Source organism: Myxocyprinus asiaticus, chromosome 45 (genome assembly GCF_019703515.2).
Source record: "Myxocyprinus asiaticus isolate MX2 ecotype Aquarium Trade chromosome 45, UBuf_Myxa_2, whole genome shotgun sequence".
Classification (NCBI taxonomy): Eukaryota; Metazoa; Chordata; class Actinopteri; order Cypriniformes; family Catostomidae; genus Myxocyprinus; species Myxocyprinus asiaticus.
The window spans coordinates 744,141-755,000 of record NC_059388.1 but is presented as its reverse complement, the minus strand read 5'-3'; positions in this window follow the sequence as shown (position 1 = coordinate 755,000).

The window sequence follows — 10,860 nt, the reverse complement described above, 5'->3', positions numbered from 1 at the left end:
TGATAGAGATGCTTTGTAATGGCGAAATAGGGGCAAGAACTGCCTGTTCAATAACAAACCAGGGAGGGGCTCTCTCAGGTGGAAGTGACCAATGAGCCAAATGTCTGAGACTGAACGCATAGTAATAAAACAAAATCTTGGGTAGGCCTAGCCCTCCTTTGTCTATCGGCTTGTGTAACTTATTAACTTATTATGCCCCTGAATTTCAGCTAAAACAATAATTACTCTTTCTAATTTATCTTTTAATCTGTTTGAGAAATTTGAATTGTAGATGTTTATTTACCAATATAATGACTCCCTTGCGCTAACATGTCCACCCCATATCTTCCCAAATTTTTCAGCTTCCTGCGGGGAGAGATGTGTTTCTTGAAGAAACACTATATCATATTTCTTATGTTTAAGAAAAGTAATAACCTTCCTTCTTTTTATGGGGTGCCCCAAACCATTTACATTCCATGAGGAGAGAGATAGTACACTCATATTAACATTTGACATTTTGATATAGTAGAAAAAATAAATTGTGTGTCAAAAACAAAATTATACAGACCACATTCCCCATTAGTGAAACAATCAAACCCCAAACTTCCCCCTGAACAAAACAAACAGAAAAAGAATAACGTGCGCATTAACCCCACGCACAAAAGTGCCAACCGGCGACAATCCCTCTAAACTCAAAAGGTCCATGAATGCCCACGAGCCCCCACAACTTTGCCATCGGATTGCTCAATTTTGCCTCACAAATTTGTGAGGCAAAATTACATAACAGAAATAAACCCAGCAAATAAGAAGAATGAACACAAAGAACGTGTAGATTCATTCACAGAACTGTCTCAAGGTGTGATCTTCCACAAAACAAATTCCAGCTGATATAAACCGTTCAGATTCCTCGGACAGACAAACGAATCTTCAGTGAGCTGGCTGTTATGAGTTCAGCGGATGACGTGATCATTCCAATGTCTCATAAAAAAACTCAACAAAACAACCTACAGCCAGCAGGAGGAATAAGCACAAAGAACGAACAGATTAATCCACAGCTGTTCCAAAGGAGTGTTATTCAATAGAACAAGCTCCAGCCGCTAGGCGGAACCAACACAAAAAGAAACAAAACCGGCATCCCGGTTCCCCGGATGGTCAAGTCAATTCACTCGGAGGCCACATAAAAGTATATACCATGACTTACATAATCCGTCAACTTTATAAAAGACATCCTTTGTGTGAGCATGTAGATATTTTGCGGTCATCCATAGTGTCCACTCTCAAACTGGCCGGGAACTTCAATGCAAAAGTTTCTTTAAGGAAAAGTGTTATTCACAAAACAAGCTCCGGCCGCTAGGCAAAGCCAACGCAAAAAGCAAAAAGAAACCAAAATGACGCCCAGCTTCCTCAAGAGTAAGTACAGCGAGTCGACCCACTCACATGAGAAACATCCAATGGTTTACTCAGACATTGATCTAATAAAAGACATTGCTTGATTGGGACATGTAAATACTTTGCGACCGACCTTCTTTCTATTCTCAGTTTGGCCGGAAACATTAGAGCAAAAGTAATCTTTCGCCGATGTAAGAGTTTCTTACATTCCTTGAACCGATCGCGTTTCTCTCTTGTCGAGTTCGCAAAGTCCGGGAACAAGAAAATATTATGGTTCTTCCAAGAAAGCTTCCCTTTGCTCCTCGCCTGGCGCAACACAAGATCTTTATCGGATGATCTCAGAAATCTGGCCAGAATCGGTCGGGGCCTGTCTCCCTTAGCATATCTGTGAGCTGGGACTCTGTGAGCTCGCTCGATTTCCAGCTTGTGGCCTGTTATGTCGAGCAGACTCTGGAAAAGCTCCTCTAGGAATTTCACCATATCTCTGCCCTCCTCATGCTCAGGAATTCCAACAATTCGAACGTTATTCCTGTGGCTTCTATTCTCAAGATCTTCAAGCTTATCAAGCAGATGTTCCAAATCAACTTTGGTCGCAGGCAGATATGCAGTTAATTCCCTCTCCGAAGATTCCAAAAAAACGATTTGTTTCTCAACATCAGTCACTCTTGTAACTAACTATCACTGTAATCGATCGATGTATTACAGCGAGATCCTCCAAGTCAGCAAGAATCTTCGTTAACATCACCGACATGTTGGACAACTGACACTGGATTCCTTCTTCCGCCGTGCCATCCAAATCGAGTCCCCGGTCTGTAGGTCTGTCGGGGCTTTCATCCTGAACATGTAAGTGTCTTTTAATGTCTCCAGAGCCCGAGGATTTTGACTTCTTTGCCATGTTTTGCATCAAAGAGCAAATGTGTAACTGGGTGTATCAAAATTCACTAGATTATAACATGAAAATAATTAAAAATTTAGCAAAGTGTGCAGAGCTCATCGTTCACACGTCTGCTTCTTGCATGGTGTCACATGACCACCAATGTAAGACTTTTTTTTTATTTATTTAAGATTTTTAAGGCTTTTTATAGCCTTAAATTTTAAAAAGTAAATTTAAGACTTTCTAAGACATTTTAAGGACCCGCAGGTACCCTGTGTTTGGCATCCCATTGAGCACACAACTGAATAAAACAGGCTGCATGACAGTGATAAATGATTACTGCCAGTGTAACGTTCGCATACAGGTGTGAGGGACATCAGAATTTCACAAAGAACACAAAGAACAAACGTATTCCTCTCACTTGGTTTTGCTCACGTGTCCCCTCCGTGTGCAAATGATGCGAAGATCTATTGGGATTTTACTAAATTTCATCACTGTAAAGGTTTGCTCACAGACTTGGCACTAAACAGCACATGCAGCCTCACAAATGGACACGGATTTGCTGCATCACACTTTTCTTTGAGCATAATATTGCACTACTGAGAGCTAAAATTGTTTTGTTTTTTTTAAGAGGAGACAGAGCGAGCACTCGCATACAAAGTTGCCAGATTCCATAAATTAAGTATGACAAAAGGCGAAATATTTCCTATTTGTGCAAGTATAAATCTCTGCTTGGGGTGTTTTGCACTATTATCTGGCAACCTTGAGCATATTACAAGCTTGTGGATGTGCGATAGGTCCCAAGCCAGATAAATGTTCATGATAATTTGACCAGTGGGCAGTAGTTTGCCCTGGTCTGCAATTGTCGGTGCTGTGAGTAAGTAAAGCTTTATTTAGCACCCTCAAGCACCCCCATAGAACCAGGCCTGAAATGAGAGTGAGTCACTGAGGCCAACAATGGAGCTTTATTGGACATTTCTTGTAATTGCCACTCAGAGCTGAGCAGAGACAAATGGCAGTATTTTCTAGTATTTTTACATTTAATTTGATATTTTAATTATATTTTATTTATATAAAAGGTAAGAAATGTTTATTAACAATAAACTTGAAAATTAAAGCATGGCAAATACCTCAAAACATGTGAATATACACAAAAATTAATGATGGAATTTAATGCATTGCCATGGCAACAGTATTTAAGATATCAAGAATCCCTTCAGAATTCTTGACAATATTTGACATTTTTTTGAAGCAATTCAGGTAAAAAATAAGAGGGATATTTCAAAGTCTGTTAAAAGTGACACACTTCCACCAGTTGGTGGCGCTATGACCATGACCCACAATTGCCACATCAATGTGATCAGCCTGCAAGAACAAACATTTGGCTCAATTTTGATGTTTTCAATTTTCTGCATGTATAAGATATGAGAGATTTCCTTATTCCAACTTTTTGACATTATTTTATCGTGTCACCATGGCAACAACTTTCAATATATCAAAAATCCTTTCGCAATTTAGCATCGTCAATGTCTTGGCATGATGTCGCACATTTGGTACCTGTAACATGAAATCCCTAGGAGAAGTCTTTCGAATTCCAGAGCATGCGTTTTTCAAACAAACCAAAATGGCCAACTTCCTGTTGGGTGGAGCTAATACAAGCCAATGGGAAATATGTCTGTCATGGTGAGAGAAATGTCCTCACCAAAACTTGTGAATATCAGACACACTCTGTGGCAACCACAGCGATAAACTCACTCAAAATGTTAGGGGGCACTATGGAGTCCACTGGCCACACCCAAAACAAATGACAAACTTTGACGGGTATGCCAATTTCAAGAGTTTTGAAAAAAGCAATAAGCATTTACAAACTAGGGCGCGCTGTGGAACCGATGAGGCACACCTATGCTGAATTGCAATATCAAATCAAAAGATGTCTTAAGACAAATGTATGTGTAAACTTTCATAAGTTTTCAGCCATCGTAAGAACCTCAAAACACCACGGGAAAATGTGAAAATCCCACATCCATCCAACACGGCTGACTTCCTGTTGGGTAGAGTCAAATACAACCAAGTGAACTTTGTCTAACATGATGAGAGCAGTAACCATACCAAGTCTTGTGCACATCTGAGCAACTTCATCCCAACCATTGCCTGCGTTTGGAGGCGCTGTAGAGCTCCTCGACCACACCAAAGCCTAAACACTACATACATTTTTGATTTTACGCAGGTCTGATGTTTGTGCCAATTTCTTGAGTTTTCAAGCATGATGAATGCCTTATAAATGGGTGAATGCATTAAAAATAAAATGTATAATAATAATAATAATAATAAATATAGCTGCAAGCAGCGATGATGGGCCCAAGCACCATGGGTCCATTTCCACTCTGTTTTCCGAAAGCCACAATGCATGATGGACACAGCAACAACTCAACATTAATGTAAACTTGGACCCTAATCATACAATGAGTAATAAATATATGCTACCATTCCAGTTTGACTACAACTTCACAAAATTTTCCATCAGCTGTGTTTAAACAATTTAAGCAATTGGGGTAAATGTAAGATAACTTTTTCAAAGTCTGTTGAAAGTGCCACACTTCCTGCTGCCAGTTGGTGGCGCTATGACCATGACCCACAATAGCCACATCCATGTGATTAGCCCCCAAGAAAAAACATACAACTCAATTTTAATCTAAATCACACAATGCATGCAGAAGATATGAGACACTTCCTGTTTTCCTATTTTTGTCATTAATTTAGTGAATCGCCATGGCAACACTGTTCGATATTTAAAAATCTGTTTGCAATTTAGCATCTTCAATGTCTTGGCATAATGTTGTCTAAATGTGGTGACAGTCTCATGAATCACCATTCAGTGAATCTGTCTATCTATCTATCTATCTATCTATCTATCTATCTATAATTGTAATTTTACTTTTTTTGCTGATTAATTTGACATTTTTGCTAATAATTTAATATAATTATTTATTGAAAAAATATGTAGATCTAAAGATTATATTGTAATGAAGTTATTTACCATTTTTATTTATCCATAAACTGGCTTTAAATTAAATTAACAAATGTAATTCATGGCATTAGGTGTTAAGATAGTCTAAGTAGATTTTAATATGAGCACAGAAGTCATTTAGGCTTGTAATTTCGTTGCAATTCTGTTGTTGCATATTTTTCTCTGTGCACTGTCAAAATAAATGAAGTACATTAACTTTGAGTCCGCATTCGTTATTTATACACACAACTGTTTAAGTAGCCTCTAAATTAATTTAGGGCAAATGAGGACATAAATTAGTTTAGAATACTGCATGTTTGCCTATAGAATAATTATTCAAAGCATAAATTACCAACTGGTTACCAACAAACAACTATTTGTCGTGGTTCTGGCATTTGTGCTGGCTCATACTGTTGTTTGTTTTTCTCTCTCCCTCGTGTCTCATAGGTGGAGCCGTCACACAATCAGTGTTTCCATGGGAACGGTGATCGATCTCGGGGAAATGCTGATCACAGCAATGATTTACTCACCTGTTACCATCTGCTTCACTCTGATTGCACTCCCTGCTTATTCCTTGTGTGTCACCTCGTTATTTGCCTGTTTATTGTTAACTGTCATGTTAACTGTTGGTTGCACCTCTGCAGAGGTGCGGTTACCTTCCTGCTTGCCGTCACCCTCGCCAGTTCTGTATGCAGTTCATGTGGATGAGGATTCCTTGGTCTCTGCCCATGTCTCGGGGACTATATCATCTGGGCTTTGCTTCGCAACACACCAGCTTCAACGGACTCTCTTTGGATTGTTCCTGACTTCCACAAAGCACACACTTATCATAGGAACACACCCCTCACTGGCCCATTGCGGCTTGCTGGATCTCAGCCTTCTGCAGCCAGCACCAGGTGCGCCTTATCTTGACATTGAGAACTTTGTTAATAAAACTATTGAACTGTCATCTCTGCTTTTGTGTCCTTTGTCCGTGACACTATTGAACCACAACCTTGCCACAACGTTGTCAAGATGGACTGGCACCATTCCAAATTTATGTTGTGGCAACGAATACAGAAATTTCACTTTTCCGGTTGTCACAACGTAATCAGTTACATTGCTAAGGTTTGGTCATCAAATTACGCTGTAGTTAGGAAGTGGCCATGTAATTTGGCTAGCTGGAATTACAAAATGGCTGAATTTGCTGCTGCTTTTCTCAAATTTTGCAATGACATTTTCTGCATTTTTTGGGGTTGTTTTGCAGTGAAAACTCACAAATCATCAATATTTACCTATGTAATTGTGTTAATTACATTTTAAATGCAATTACATGTAAATATTTTAGTGCATGATATCTGAATATGCAGTTAGCAACCAAAAAAAACAAAAAAACAATGCACACAAAAATAGCATACATTTAAATGAAAGCTGTTGGTATTGAAATACACTTAATTATTTTTGTATTATAATTTTCTGCCTCAGAGAATGCTATAAAACTTGTCTAGGCCTTCAGTGCGATTCATGCCAGTAAGAAAACACCGTTTCACAATGAATAAGACACCGTATGCCCATCATATATTACATGTCAGTTAACTAATAATACCAACTGACATTTTAAAAACACGTCCACACACAAAAGCCAGAACCAAGGAGCTCTAATACAAAGAAAAAGCTCTCTAATAATATTTGCGACTTAAATTTTGCATGCAATACATTTTGTTTAGTCAGGGTACACTGTTACTTTTCAAAACTTGATCTGACACTGAATGTTCAAGCATCCTAATTTACACTTAGAAAACACCTGATGTTGCTATAACAATACAAAAAGCACTTACCAATTTGCTTGAAGTGAAAATGTGCAGTAACAAATAATAAAGAATAGGCAAGTGTGATCAAACTTTTCTACAGAGTTCTAGTCTTACACTGAGGGGCCGTTCACAATGAGCGTGTTTATGTGTCCATCTGCACTGTTTTATAAATGATTCAATGTAAACGTGCGCTAGATAGATGTCTTTGATGGCTTGTTTGTGTTTTTAGATGTCAAGTTAAAAAGAACTTAAACTGTTAAACATCTCGAGTTGAGACACATACGTTTTGCTCTTTGTGGCGCTGCATACAATTTTAGTGCAAAAACAAACGCATTCAAGCATGTGAATGGCACGTAACATGATTTCAAACACTGCGCTGAAATTTCAAATAAATATTTTCAATATTAGCTAATGGATTAAAGGCCATGGAGAGTGACGTCATTGCTCCTGAATACAAGCTGTTATTTCTAAGATACAGACGTTGTTATTTTGCTAGCCATCTTAAACGGATCTTTAACTTTATCTGTCGTTCTATTGATAAACATAGTTAACTGAAGAATATAGTTACACATACTTAGAACTACTGTTTGTCTATGTTGCCACAATGTCGTAATGACGGATTGGCACCGGTCCAAAGTTACGTTGTGGCTACGAATATAGGAAATTCACTTTTCTGGTTGTCACAACGTAATCAAACACATTGCCACAACGAAAGTTTGGTCATCAAATTATGGTGCTGTTAGGTAATGCAAGAAAGCGTATCTAAGGTTAAAATAGATGTACAATAAATCTGTAAACTATAACATACATCTGCAATATTTACATTTTCTGATATTTAAATCTGTTATATAGCCATATATTAGGGTGACCATATTTATATTCTGGGGGGTGGAATAATAGGGCTCAAAACAGTGTTACTATGAATGCAAACTTTAATACAGTGAAAAAGACACTCTATTAGCATAACATAAATATATATATATATATATATATATATATATATATATATATATACATAAACAACATTTTCCAACATTCTTTTGAATGTCCATGTACTAAAATAAAATATTTGATGCCATGAGTGTACCTTCATTTACTATTTCTATTATTTTGAATGGCCATGGAAAATGAAGCAATGTGATAACAATTTTACCTGGTCGCAAAAAGTAGTTCGTTAATTTACCTGATGAACTTTCACCTTTTGCTGACCCTTTATGCTTCGCAGAGCTAATGTGTGCTTCTAAATCACTTGCACCTTTATTAGCAACTGACACATAAGTGCCAGCTTTACATGTCATACATTCTGCTTCCCATGGATTTTGACCTGGACGCAAATCTTCTGTAAATTTGCACTTTCGTTTGGGCATTGTTTTCACTCAGCTGTCATTTGCTGCTACTGTCAAGCAGCTGTTTGATGCCGAACACAACAGAGCTTTATGTGTTCGTGGAGAGATTGACAGGCAGGAATTTGGCCAATTGTTGCTGCAAGCCTCTTATATTCGACCAATTGGTGTGCAAGAAGGCGGGACTTACAAAGAGGGGTTAAAGCAATGCAATTATGCGCACACACACAATGAAGTATTAGACCAGATGCACATCGTAATGCAACTAAAGCCAAATCCCGGACATTTTCGCAAATTTAGAAATCCCGGCCGGACGCTTTTTTTAAGGTCCGAAAAAGAGGACATGTCCGGGAAAAAGAGGATGTATGGTCACCCTACCATATATGAACAAATACATTTAGAATTCATATATTTGTACTATGTGCTATATACTATGAGGGGTGGCAACACCAAAGCAAACGCCCATGCATAGATCTTATGGATTAAGGTACCAAGCTTCATTGCAACAAGTACTAGATCATTAATTGGAGTTACAATCAAATTATAAATATCCATGAATTTGCGATACAACTGCATTTCCACAAGAACCACATGGTAACAATTTTGCTACTGATTTGCCAACATAAAAAAAAAAAAAAGAAAACAATAACAATAGGGCCTCCGCCTAAAAACAATAGGGCCTCCGCACTTTCAGTGCTTGAGCCCTAATAATCCTTAGAAGAACATTAGGGTCTACGCACTTTTAGTGCTTAGGCCCTAATAATAATTGTGAAAAAACATTCCAAAAACAATAGGGCTTTAGCACTTCCAGTGCAGGCCTCTCGAACACTAACAAACACAATAGGTGCCTACGGACTTTCAGTGCTTGGCCCCTAAAAAGAACACTAATGATTACAATAGGTGCCTATCCACTTTCAGTGCTTGGCCTCTAATAATAAAAAGAACACTAATGATTACAATAGGTGCCTACGCACTTTCAGTGCTTGGCCCCAATTATATACTGTATAAATATAACAATATTACGCAAGAAAATATTCAATCAAAAGAACTGTGATGCAGTTTAGTCAGGTGTTTCCCTTTCTAATCTTCAGTGTGTGCTCTCTTCTTGCCATAGCCCCGTGTCTGCAGAGCTGCCCTCCACTCCGCAAATGGTTCTGTAGCTGTCTCCTCACAGTACCAGTTTCCAAAATACTGGAGATGAGATGGTGGTTTCCTTTCATTGTTGAATTTCTTGCAAAGAATGACTTCAGTCTTACGCACATATTTCCTTGTTAGTGATCTCTTCTGCTCCCTTTCCTGCTTTTTCCTCCTGTAGTACTGAGTGGTGTATGGTATAGAAGGCTGTGGTGCTGCCGGTGATATTTCCGTACTTTGTGCAGGTAGTGCTCCAAATAGCATCATTGGTTGGCATGTAGCAGTGGCTGGAAGGATAACTGGGAGAGCCCTAGACAATGGCCCTGGTTGAGGAGGTGTAGGTTGATGTGACAACCCTGGCTGAGGAGGTGTAGGTAGTTGTGGCAGCCCTGGTTGAAGAAGTGCAGGTGCTGGTGTTTGTTGCAGTTCTATTCGTGGTATTTGTGGCCCAGATCTGGTTTTGGCCATCCCAGATGTGTTTGGCGGCAAGCTGAAAATGTGAGGGTCATCATCACAACCACTTTGCAGACTCACTTCTTTTTGGAGGGCTGATGGAAACCTTTCTGGTGCTGTCACTGGTGCATCTTGTGCAGGGATTCCTTGAGTCAAAATATCCCTCTCCTTAGATATGTCACGTCTGCTGTACCTAGAATTTATAGAAATTAACATGCATACTTCATAAGTATTGAACAGAAACTCATATGCATAGGTTGCATAACTAATCAAGGGAATTTGCTATTTATCAATCAAATTAAATACAGTAATCAAATCACTCACCACTGTGTTAGTGTGGCTGTATTAACCTCAGGGAGTTGGAGGGTTGTCTGCTGCATCACTTAAGTGTTGTTCAAAATGCACTCTCTGATATGCTTGCATACACGTGCAATCAGAGTAAATCTTGAGATTTTAACTCCTTCCTGCCATGCAGGGTTGGGATAAAGGGCACAGAGCTTTACGAATACCACCTCAACATTTCTGTTGCAGTCAGGCCACTGTGCAGGACTGTGTGCACCAACAAAATATCTGAAAAGGTGTACATTGGAGAGATAATTAAAAGTGGTAACAATGTAGCCATGCAGTTTAGGCAAACTACTTGGAAGGGGTAGCTGTGTGATGAATACTATAGGTGAAAGAAATGGTACCTTCTGGTGCTCTCAACCCCTGGTGTCACAATTTTTGGTGGCCCTAAACTGTCCTTTGTAAAGGGAGGATTTGTGGCGTGGAGAGTACACAATCTGCTCTTTGTCATAATCCCCAAGCGCCTGCCACAAAGCAATAATGCATGCAGATTCCTCCCTTGTCAAGGCAAGACTGCTCCCTGAGGCTAACTAAGAACTCTGCCAA